The following is a 13,308-nucleotide window of genomic DNA, read 5'->3' as shown; positions in this document are numbered from 1 at the left end:
GGACACACAGATTAACTGTCGGTTACTTACAAATTGCCCTTACATAACATACCGTAAAACGGTACAACTTTGTGCCAAGGGGGCAACAATGAGCCACTTGCTATGGCGATGATTTTGCTCTCTAATGGCCCATTTTTCGAACTTATGAGCTCCAAAAAGAAAATCACCAGGTAGTGTAACCATTTAAGTAGTTAAAGACGCTTCATCATAGATTGCTATTGTTTTTTATGTCTTAGATAATTTAGTCGTTCTTAGTGCGTGTTTCGACTCACTCGTGGAAGAGCCAAAAGTCTCCTTTGGGCAGACTACTTAAACTGTTTTCCAAGCTGTGGTAAGTTCAAATTTGCTTTACTAATTTGTCAGTTATGAATTAAGCCGCTTGTTGACTTAAAATGTTTCGTAGTTTTCACAAGCTCTCAACATTTAATACATAAAATATTTTATGTATTTATGCCTTAGACCTGGCTTAGGGCGGTAACTTACTACAAAATACCGTACCTTGCCATCAATCTTTGAGTTGAACCGCACCATTGCTGCGGTCACTCATCTGGTGTGCTAATTCTACATGAGCTACCAGTTTGTTTGGCTCTCTTGGCTCCCTTAAGAGGATTTTCGCCACTAGCTCATGTGATTCCTATTCCGGGCTGATGAGTGCTAAAAAGCACGAAACTGCAGTCCTCGGATGGAATAACTGAGCTGGTGGTGTATTTTATGTATTTATGCCTTAGCCTTGGCTTAGGGTGGTAACTTACTACAAAATACCGTACCTTGCCATCAATCTTTGAGTTGAACCGTACCATTGCTGCGGTCACTTATCTGGTGTGCTAATTCTACATGAGCTACCAGTTTGTTTGGCTCTCTTGGCTCCCTTAAGAGGATTTTCGCCACTAGCTCATGTGATTCCTATTCCGGGCTGATGAATGCTAAAAAGCACGAAACTGCAGTCCTCGGATGGAATAACTGAGCTGGTGGTGTATTTTATGTATTTATGCCTTAGCCTTGGCTTAGGGTGGTAACTTACTACAAAATACCGTACCTTGCCATCAATCTTTGAGATGAACCGTACCATTGCTGCGGTCACTCATCTGGTGTGCTAATTCTACATGAGCTACCAGTTTGTTTGGCTCTCTTGGCTCCCTTAAGAGGATTTTCGCCACTAGCTCATGTGATTCCTATTCCGGGCTGATGAATGCTAAAAAGCACGAAACTGCAGTCCTCGGATGGAATAACTGAGCTGGTGGTGTATTTTATGTATTTATGCCTTAGCCCTGGCTTAGGGTGGTAACTTACTACAAAATACCGTACCTTGCCATCAATCTTTGAGTTGAACCGTACCATTGCTGCGGTCACTCATCTGGTGTGCTAATTCTACATGAGCTACCAGTTTGTTTGGCTCTCTTGGCTCCCTTAAGAGGATTTTCGCCACCAGCTCATGTGATTCCTATTCCGGGCTGATGAGTGCTAAAAAGCACGAAACTGCAGTCCTCGGATGGAACAACTGAGCTGGGGGTGTATTTTATGTAATGGGCCAGCTATTTTTTACGGTTTTTAGTGGCTTGGAGCTTCATTTTATTATCTGTAGGGATGCTTTCGTCATATTTTGTGTTATTTATTGTAAATAATAGCAAGAAAAGACAGAAGAAGGCTTGGGGGTCGCCCTATCACCCGTACTAATGAGTCCAACCGGGACTGGACCAAATACAAACTGAGATAATTCTTTAAAAAAAATTATTTTGATGGGATTTGGAATGGGAAATGAGATTTCGCATTTTAGTTTTCAATATTTTTTTCCCCGAGACCTATGTATAGGTACCTAGCCTATAGTTAATGGGATTTTTCTAGTTTTCAAATGTTCCTATCTCAAAACCTAGGCAGATAATAAAGAACGTTACCTACGTTTACCATGTAAAACTTTATTAATCACTCAAAACTACAAGTGATGATTAAGTCTTAAAATTTTTTTCTAAAAAAAGGTAAATAATGGAATAAAAAAATTCTTTATACAGTTTCAAGCAGAGGACAACATGTAGTCTCAGACAACAATAAGCCAGATCAGTGTGGTTTCTAGGTTGAAATGAGATGGCCTATAGTTGTACCCAGTAGGGGTACAATTTTGGGCCACGGGGAAAAAATTTCCCTTCCTCTTCTTTCCAACTTAGATTTTTTTTTTTTTTTTTTTGAGCAATCACGATTGCTTATTGTTCTCACTTGACTGTTTTTGGCGTTCCTTTGATTTTACCCCCCCCCCCCCGCCACCCTCTGCAGCATCACCATCGACCGGGTCCTCACGATGCTGCACCTCTAGAGAAACCGTCTCCAGGTTTCGTCAATATCCTACTCTTACACGCATACATACACGCACCTACACACATATACATATATACACCTACACACACACACATACACCTACACACACATACATGTACCTACACGCACATACATACACCTACACACATACATATACCTATACACATATACAAACACATACACACACAAACACACACACACCTACACACTCACATACACACAACCACCCACACACTCATGCCTGCACACAGACACAAACACACATGCCTATAAACATACACATACCCCTACATACAAACACGCATACCCCCACACACAAACACACACGCCTACATACACACACTCGTGATTGCGAAAAACATAATTTGAATTTAAGATGTCAAAATTCAAACTAATTTTTCTTTTTTTTAACATTTCATTCGAAAGACGAGATGTATAGCTACCATTGCTAAAGTCCTCAAATTCTAAGTTAAAGATATACACGAAATTTTCATTGAAAACATCGAAAAGTAGCCATAGTTGGACGATTTTACGGTACACTTAAAATAACAGCGAAGAAAATGTCTCAATCGCCATGAAACTATGCTTAAAACTGCTCGGAATTTGAAGCAAGTTCCTGGCTGTTAACACCTTCTAAAACAGAAATGATTGTGTTACATTAAACCTCATGTGGAAAGTCACTGAAACCCTTAGAAAAGGCAGCGTTCCTGTAGTAATTGCTCCCCGGCGAAGATCCACGAGCCCCGTAAAGCACACTCCCTGACAATGCTCGCGTCGTTATCCTTCGCTTCTCAAGGATTACCATCACAAATGCGTCTTCCGAAGCCGTGTTTTAATTTTAAGGGACGGGGATTGTAAAGGATTTAAAACACGCGCGAAACAATCGGCACTCTTATTTAAAGTCAATCTAGCTTGAGCCCAGCTACTCGGAGAACAATCGGGCCGGCCGATTGTTGTGTAGATGACTGCAGAAGAGGGAAGGAGTTCAGGAATCTATTTGTATTTAAGGGCAGTTTCGTGTTGGGATCGACTCAACTTGTACTTCGAACTGTTCGAAATTTTTAAGTTGAATGATGCGCCGCACAGTGGGGCGAAAACGCCAAAAAGCGCTTATTAATGGGGGGTTTTTTTCCCTATACTAAACCAATTGAGGATTAATAAATTTGCACAGGCCTACCTCTTAGGCAATCAGAACTGGAATTTTAGAGCCCTTCGTCCATTAAAAAGCTGAAGGGAGCCTTTAGAAAGTTGAAGGACCATGACTGCGGGAATTTACAAAAATTGCTTTTAAGCAGTCTATATATTTTTTTTTCTTATTAAAGGCGGGTATATTTAATTTCTCTCGTGTTCAACGATAGTAATAGGACGAAAAAAAATGAGTAATCGAATTCTCTAACCGAAAATCGGTTTTGATCAGTACCGAAAACTTGGGAATTCAAGGTTATTTTTTCAAAACACTCTACAAAAAAATGTCCTCTTAGAAATTAGTATTAATGAATCGTAAATGGTCTGTAGAAAGACCCTGAAAAGGAATTAGCTTGCGTAAACCTGCGAACTTTGGATCCCGAGCCCAAATAAATCGAGAAAATCCATTATAACATGCCAGTGTAAACAAACAAGCGAGAGAGATTCAAAAACACTTTTAAGCGCTTTTTGGCGTTTTCGCCCTACTGTGCGCCGTCAAGAAAAACAAATTAGCAATAATAATAACGATGATGATCATTTGAATTTTGACATCTTGAATTCAAGTTATGATTTCCGCAACCACGAATTGCGATAGATGCAACTTGTTAGGTTTTTGTTGCTACAAATGGCTCCTATCGCAATCATAATTGCGAATACCATAATTTGAATTCAAGATGCCAAAACTGATATGAATGCCAGGGGATGCATGCTTGGGGCTGGATGCCAGATGTTGTGTGCTGTTTTTGTCTAAAGAGAATGTGAGTGTGGGAGGCCGGTGGACCAGAGGAGTTCGTACTATAACTATAGAAAAATAAAATTAAAGAAACATCAACAACGGTCAAGTGAGAACAATAAACATTAAGCAATTATGAATGGTTAAAACAAATGAAGGTGGAGGGGCTGCTTATGTTTTTCTACGTTATGTATACGTATAGTTCAGCAACATTTCTGAAATATACAATAACGAGACAAATTAAAACTTTCTTGTTTACACATCAGAAGTTTTCTTTTAAAATGCAGCTTATGTTCCATTAATCTACGAGAGACCTTCATTTACAGTGCGATAAATAGGGCCCGGTCACAGCCATAGCTTCCGCAATATTGAAGAAAACAAGATCCAATGTTTCGAAAAAGACAAATAATGCTGAATGAAGAGTGAAAATAAATTATAAAGAATAAGTCGCGTTTTTATCGCCGTTTTGTCTTCCTATATTTGCAAGATTTTATGACTTGAACCATTTCAAAGTAGTTTACAACAGTAAAAAAAAATTGAAACGTTCCTCGAAAATAAGGCAGCTAACAGGCCGAAATTCTGCCAGTAGCACATCTGGTTTGGGTGGAAAAAACAGGAAGGTTTCCCGCTATAAGTCAGTAACATTCCTAAAAATTAGTCTGAAACCTCTTTGAAGAGTTCAAAACTCTTTTCAACAAAAGTCAGTCATCTTTCTAGATAGAGATGACTTCAGAGATCACTTAAATGCGTTGATAGTAATAGCTTTTCATCTTCTTGATTTACCAGGAAAGCTACAGAAGCAAATATGACTGAAGTTAGAGCAAAGCTTCCACATCCAAAGACTGAATTTCACCATTTTTTATGGCGCAGTCATTTTGAACTGTTCATAACGGATCTGAAGGTGATAAATCTAATGAAAAAACAGAACTTATTTTCAGACTGGTGTCAAAAAATGTTTTTCACAACAGTGAGAGATCTGAATTCGTGATACTTGTAGCAATTAAACTTAAAAACACTTGATTTTTACAGAAAAGTGGATGGAAAAGTCGAGGAAAATTGCCCGGAAATATTCTGTACGTCGAAATTTTCTTACAGTGTAATGCCTGCATAGTTATCTCATCCCCGAAATCAAAAGTATCTTTCTACAATAAAAATTATTCTTTGCATGTATATTTAAAAATCGTCAAGTTTTGCTTTTTTTTTTTTATCATGTGAAAAATTAATCCGTTTTTTTCTGCTTCAAAAGGACGTTTAAATCTTGTATCTATCTTAAATAGAACGAAAGATATAATTATTTTTGTTGCATGCACCTAACTAATGTGTACTTAACTTAAAAACTTTAAACGCGTTTTTCTCCATGATGCAATTTTTCTGGATTTCTTGCATTCAAACTCTTATAAGTCGGGAACCGATAAAGATAAAGTAATGAAACTTGGAGCATATCTTTTTCAAACAGTTTACTTTAATTTTTATTTGGCGAATTTGAAAAAAAAAAAAAAAAGTTTACTAAAAAAATTATGATTTTTTTTAAAAAAGTATCTTTGAATTTTTCGAAATTGTTCTTCAAACATTTTTTATTTTTTATTGAATCAATATTTTTAAAATCGCCGAATAAAAATTAAAGCTTAGATATTTGTGCGTAATTTATTTAAAAAAAAAATAAAAATTGATCAAGAATATTTTTAGTTATAGCAATTTAAAGCAACCCCATTTTAAAAAAAACTAATTAAATTTAAATAATTTTTTTTATATTTATGTTATGATTTTGCTTATTAAATAAATGGTGAATCAGTGCAAAAAATTTCAAAACTCTGAAGCATATAATAAAAAAAATTTCAAAATGTGTTCCGGACCCCCTTAATGTAAAATTTGGTTTCCGTAAGATCAGCGGAAATGGAAACGACCACTTCAATCTTGGTCAGCGAAGATACGATTGCAAGTTACACCTACCAGATCCGAAATTTAAATCTCTTGAACAACCGATCCCTTCAACCTTAATCGCGAAACTTCCCCCGCTGGCAATTCCCTCTTAGCATTCCCCTTTCTGATTTTCGCCTGATGGGATTACGAGAGGCCAGAGGTCTTTGTTCCAGACTTCATTTGAATGTGCGACCCGTACCGGAGTCAATACCTTTATTTAATCGCTCTGCTGGCCCGGATTTGTCTGGCGATTCAATCCGCAAATTAAGATTGACACTCTGCTGGTCCGGGACAATCAGTGTCCCGGTGCTGCGTAATCCGGATCGCTTTTTCGATCGGCACAGCATGTTCTTAGAATCATGGAACGACACTGCCAAATGGATCTGCCAGTCGGCAGCTACGAGTTTATTGAGCACTAATTTCTGCAATCCATCAAATCGGCACTGGTTGATATGTGAGCGTGTGTCATAGCTCAGTAAGAGTTCGGAGTCAAATTCTGCACTGCTACTAAGGTCTTTATTTAAGTCAGAACAAGGTGTATATACATGAAATATACCGCCAGCTCAGTCATTTCCAGCCGAGGACTGCAGTTTCGTGCTTATTAGCACTCATCAGCCCGACATAGGAAAGTGACTGAGCTGGAGGAAAACCTCTTAAGGAAGCCAAGAGTGCCAAACAAACTGGTAGCTAATATAGAATTAGCACAGACCACACGAGTGACCGAAGCAATGGTTCGGTTCGACTCGAAGATTGAAGGAAAGGCATGGTACACTGAAGAGCCAAAAAAACTGGTATAGGCAAGCGTATGCAAATAAATTGATATGGAACCAATCAGAATACGGCGCTGCGGTCGGCAACGACTATATAAGACAACAAGAGTCTGACACAGTTGTTAGATCGGTTACTGCTGATACAATGGCAGGTTATCACGATTTAAGTGAGTTTGAACGTGGTGTTATAGTCGGCGCATGAGAAATGGGACATAGCATCTCCGAGGTAGAGGAGAAATTTGGATTTTCCCGTACGACAATTTCACGAGTGTACCGTGAATATAAAGATTCCGGTAAAACATCCAGTCTTCGACATCGCTGCGGCCGAAAAATGATCGTGAATGAACGGGACCAACGAAGATTGCGAAACATGACAGAAAAGCAACCCTTCCGCAAATTGCTGCAGATTTCAACGCTGGGCCATCAACAAGTGTCAGCGTGCGAACAATTCAACGAAACATCATTAATATGGGATTTCGGAGCCGAAGACATACTCGTGTACCCTTGATGACTGCTCGACACAAAGCTTTGCGCCTCGCCTGAGCCCGTGAACACCAGCACTGGACTGTTGAAGACTGGAAACACGTTGCCTGGTCTGATGAGTCTCGTTTTCAACTGTATCGAGCGGATGGACGCGTACGAGTTTGGAGAAAACCCCATGAATCCATGGACCCTGCATGTCAACAGGGGACTGTTCAAGCTGGTGAAGGCTCTGTGATGGTATGGGGTGTGTGCAGTGGGGCTGATATGGGACCACTGATACGTCTTGATGTGTCTGTGACAGGTGCCACGTATGTAAGCATCCTGTCTAATCATTTGCACCCATTCATGACCATTGTGCATTCCGACGGACTTGGGCTATTCCAGCAGGACAATGCGACAGCCCACACGTCCAAAATTGCTGCAGAGTGGCTCCAGGAACATTCTTCTGACTTTAAACAGCTCCGCTGGCCACCAAAATCTCCAGACATGAACATTATTGAGCATATTTGGGATGCTTTGCAACGTAATGTTCAGAAGAGATCTCCCCCTCCTCGTACTCTTAGCGAATTATGGACAGCCTTGCAGGATTCATGGTGTCAATTGGATCCAGCACTACTACAGACATTAATCGAGTCCATGCCACGTCGTGTTGCGACACTTCTGCGTGCTCGCGGAGGCCCTACACGATATTAAGCAGGTGTACCAGTTTTTTTGGCTCTTCAGTGTATATTCAGTAAATTACCGGCTATGTCGGGCTGATGAGTGCTACTAAGCACGTAACTGCAGTCCTCGGCTGGAAATGACTGAGCTGGTGGTGTATTTCATGTATTTCTGCTTTGGTCCTGGCTAATGGACAGTAATTTACTGAATATACCATGCCTTGCCTTCAATCTTCGAGTTGAACCGAACCATTGCTTCAGTCACTCGTGTGGTCTGTGCTAATTCTATATTAGCTACGAGTTTGTTCGGCACTCTTGGCTTCCTTAAGAGGTTTTCCATCTCTAGCTCAGTCACTTTCCTATGTCGGGCTGATGAGTGCTAATAAGCACGAAACTGCAGTCCTTGGCTGGAAATGGCTGAGCTGGTGGTGTATTTCATGTATTTCTGCTTTAGCCCTGGCTAATGGGTGGTAATTTACTGAGGTGTATATAGTTTTTCTCCCTTCTTCTTCCCAGAAGAAGAACTGTCTCATTGCTATTGCCCTGTTTGTCAGAAGCTGTAGGTTATCAGAGGTTAATTTCTAATTGCTTAAAACCTGTAAAGTTGACCACTTTTCCAGGTACAGAATTAAACCGATATCATACAGATCAACTTCTATAAGTTGACCACTTGTCTAAGTTGACGCCCTAAAGTACTGCACCGCAAATAGGGTCAACTTATATAGGTTTAACTGTACCAATCAAATCGAAGCTGTTCTGTATTGATACTTTAGTGTGTAACAGGGGCGGATCTAGAGGGGGGCCATGGAGGCCAAGGCCCCTCCCAAAGCCTTGTGATTGTAGTAATTTTTTTAAGGAAAAAAAAAAGAAAAAAATTTTGAGAAGATAACAAAATTTAACACATCTGTTTTACTGAAAAAGAAGGATAGGCTTTAATTGGGAGATAAATTATATCCCTATCCTCAAAACAAAACTTTTTTTTCCAAAATGTTTCTCCATCTTTTCCATCATTTCTTGATTCCAACTACATACACTTGGACGATCTCTAAATGCTGCTGCTCTCAGAGTATACTTATTGTTCATAAGACCAAAGAGAGCCAAAATTTTCGTTTTTATGGCTTTAATTTCGAAACTAGGGGGAGAATCCTCTTTTCCTATGCCCTTTCACAAATGCCTTGATATGTAGCAAAAAATTGCATTTTAAGTCTTTTATTTAAAAAAAAAGTCAACGGAAACTAGCTTATCCAGCCCTTATCACTTAACTTGCTTAAAAGCAACTTAAATGAATTTTTTGGGACTTCAATTACAAACGATTTTGGATAGGAACCCCTCCCTCCCTAGTTTATATCGTGATGATAGCTTTAAAAGGAGGTTTTTGGAGGAGCTCACGAATCTTCCATCCCTTTCTAAAATATGTATAAATATAGTTAAAAATCGAATTTTTAGAGCCTCAATGACAAAATATTTCCAGGAAGGAAGGATTCTAAGCACCTTCACACTTCCTTTAATGTAAGCAAACATTACCTAAAGGTGCATTTTTAGGCTGGACAGCTGAAGAGCTAGAAGAGCACCCTTCCTCTTCTAACTTCTCAATGTATAATGACAAAATATTTTGGTATCTAAGCTTTATTTTCAAAAAGTATTTTGGGGCCAGCGCCCGAAACCTGACCTTTCTCTGTACATCATCAAAAATTGACAAAATGCGTTTTTAGTTTCCTAATTTTCAAAAAATACTCGGAAATTTAAATTTTGGAACATTTTTGAGGGAGATTCCTAAATTCATCCTCACCCAATGTCTCGATACCCCGAAAATTGAGTTTCTAAAACTTCATTTTAATAAAATTTCTGGGGAGTTCGGAGTTTGTTCAAAAATTTCGGATGGCCCCTCCCAAAACAATCGGCTGGATCCGCCACTGGTGTGTAACAGGACCAGGATCTAAATCCCGAATTTTCATTGCTATGATTTGCATTTAAGCTAGGACGCTCTGCCTCTTTAAAATGAATTAAATCTTTTTCTTAGAAAAATAACAACACATTTAAATGTGACCAAACTGCTAGCAGTTACAGGTAGTAGAAAATTAATTTTGTAATCAATTAAATCAAAACTGATCGGGATTTGCATGTACCGGAGTAATACGTGTCAAAGTTCAGATAAAGATTTATATTTGAGAACACAATGCAATTTATTTATTGCTGTTTTTATACAAGTTTTTTTTTTTTTTTTTTGAACTTTTTTTTTATTATTTTTATTTATTTATTTATTTATTTATTTTTTTTGAAGCATGCTAGAAAAGGAGTGCCCATACGGATGCTAATTATCATAAAAGAGAAAAATATATACATTTTCTAAATGTCGTAATGTCTTGCTGAATGGCTACTGCTACCTATTGTCAACTTCAGTTACCGATAAATTTACATGATCACGGAATTCATCTTGAAGAGGCAAAGACAAACTGAAACTTTACTAACGGTCATTTGAAAATTTACAAAATATAAGAAATTGGTTTAACTATGAAGTCGAGAGAGCAAGCATTTTTCACAAAAACAAAATTTGGGTAAAGTTTATAAATTACATTTTCAAGGAACGATTTTTGAACTGAACACCCTGGTGCATTGCTTTCTCAAGGTACAGTATTATAAGAATTGAAACTGCACACATTTTCACACGAGAAATTCAATATTTTATTGAGTTTAAATTAAACCAGTTTAAAATATTTTCCGATCGAGGCACACAGCAAGATGCCATAGTAACAAATGCAGTACTGTCTACCGAATCCTCCCGAATCATCCACTTTCATCGGAATCGATTTGAAATATAGAATTCAAAACGCTAGCCGCTGTTTTTTCCGGTGTACCTCGTTGAGGGTCCGCGGACAGAACTCCCCTTTCTAAAAGTGAAGTGTTTATTCTAAAACCCCTTTTAAGAAGCTCCCGTGGACGGGAATTGAACAATAGGAGAAGATAGCATGGAGGCGTATGATCAGAAAAAAGGGTTTGGAGGAGTCTGCTCAAGAGCCTGCTTGTTGTAGGAGAGTGAAGGGTCAACAGGATGTGACTGCAGGCCTTTGTCCTAGTAACTAATCGCGTCCTGTACATTTGTCTCCCTCTCGAGTCAGAAGGATGGAATCATGCAGAGCTATTGCGGACAAGAAAGCAAACAGCTGCAAAGTACCCATTCTAAAATCAAAGAGTTCCGGCGAAAAGATTTATTTTACTTGATTCTTTTTCTGCGTGAGTCCACTAGAAATCGAAATGCTGCAGAACTCTGAATAGCAAAATAATAATTTAGTCTACGCGCCATTCTCTCCGCGAAACTAGTCAAACAGTTTACTTTGACACAGAGGTATTCAGCAAGCAATTACTTCATTTAGTTTAAAGTATGGTGTGTACATATTGTACTAATGTACAGCTCTTGGAAGTACGCTTAACAAGTTAAAGTGCTGCCTTTTCGTTTGATCAATTAAAAGCCCTTTTCCTTTAAAATAGTTTTTTTCTCCCGTTTTCAACATACATTCAATAATTAATGAAAATAGATCCCTTTTTTCAGACGAAATCCAATTATTCGAATTTTCAATTTTCCGAATGGGTCCGGTCCGAATTGATTCGGAAAATTGGAGTTCTACTGTACCAAAAGTATTCGATGTAGATTTAAATATGTTGTAAAGATTTGTTAATTAATCCAATGGAGTCGCAAATGATGTCCAAAAAACTAGTCGAGCAATTCCACGGATAACTAGATGACATTTTTAAAGCAGAACGGAAAGTATTTTGCAACATTCAACGTAAAATATACATTATACAAAAAAAAAATTCCCCTGGATTATTATATACATATAATAAAACCTCGTAATGCAGTAATATCCTAACACCAAACTAGGGGACTATTTTCAAGTGAAAAATTCTGTTTTTGAACATCTCTTTAGTACTACAATCTGAATAAAATATTTAAAAAATCAAAGCAAATAAGGGACAAACTGTCAAGAAAATAAAACGTACCATAAAGAAAACACAAAATGTGGTTTTTCTAGACAATTTCGTCTTTATATGCGTTTATTTTTCATTTTCCTCCCCTGACTTCATTATTCTAACTATTCTGGGTGAGTTCGGCTGTACTGTCAGTTTTTTTTTTTTTTTTACAATTTTAATTCATGAAGATATAAAAGAAAATTAATTACAAAAATATTTTAAATTCACATTTAGCTTTCTTACAAGCTCAAACATTCTTCCTACAACTGCAATTTTAAATCGTCATTTGGTGAGTTGTTAACTGCAACTGTAAAAAAATACAGTTCACTTCCAAAAACAAAACGGTTTTTTGTACCATACCTTTTACAAAATAGTCAACTAATTCTGGTTGAGAAAGTAACTTATTGTGATATTCTTCTTTGATAGGAATAAGATAGAAAAAGATGGAAGAACTTTTCAAGAGTGACTATTATAAAAGGAAGTGAGGAAGAATTCGAAGTCCTCCATAAGCTTTTGGAGTCCCAGGACTCGAGATAAAATCAAATTTAAAAAAAAAAAAAAAAAAAAAAAAAAAAAAACGGTTTCGGTACAAAAAAAAAAAAAAACTGCGTAAAATAGCGACAAGCTGAATTAAATTCTTTTATGAAGAACTGAAGATACAATCCTCATAACGAATGTCCAAAACTAAGGACACTTGTTTTTTTTTTAATAATGTCAAAATTTTCTAAATGAAGACAAAATGAAGTGATACTTGTTTCCTACAAGGTAAGCATTTCAATCTTTCTGTCACTTGCTATAGAATGAGATTTAAAACGGTTTTTAGTTCACTCAAGCAGCTAAGCAGTTTTTACAGAAGCGATCCTTCTAGAACGGTGATTTTGATTCCACGCTTGAGTCCATCGCAGCTTAGAATCTGTCACCTGAACAGCGAATTTGACTCAATCACCTCTTCGTTATGAGAAGAGATTTTCAAATCTCGCAATTCTAGTTGACAAAAAAAGAAAAGAGAGTTCATTCCAATAACTGCATCTAACCAACTAAAATGGTTTGCAGAGATGGAATTAATCTGGCTGGGACAGAATATTAGAGAATAGTTTTTAAACTAAAACAAACAGTGTTCTATGGAGCACCGAGACTTCGAGATCTATCTCTGGGGTATCTGCGAGTAGAAATAATTATTTTAAAGAAAAAAAAAATGTAATTATACACTCACCCTACAAATATCTAGTGAGATACTGGTATTTTCCCTCTTCTTACATCTATATGATTGCCTAAAAAATGCAGT

The sequence above is a fragment of the Uloborus diversus genome, chromosome 1 (assembly GCF_026930045.1).
Source record: "Uloborus diversus isolate 005 chromosome 1, Udiv.v.3.1, whole genome shotgun sequence".
Lineage (NCBI taxonomy): Eukaryota > Metazoa > Arthropoda > Arachnida > Araneae > Uloboridae > Uloborus > Uloborus diversus.
The sequence above is the reverse complement of the archived record's forward strand: the minus strand, read 5'-3'. Positions refer to the sequence as shown.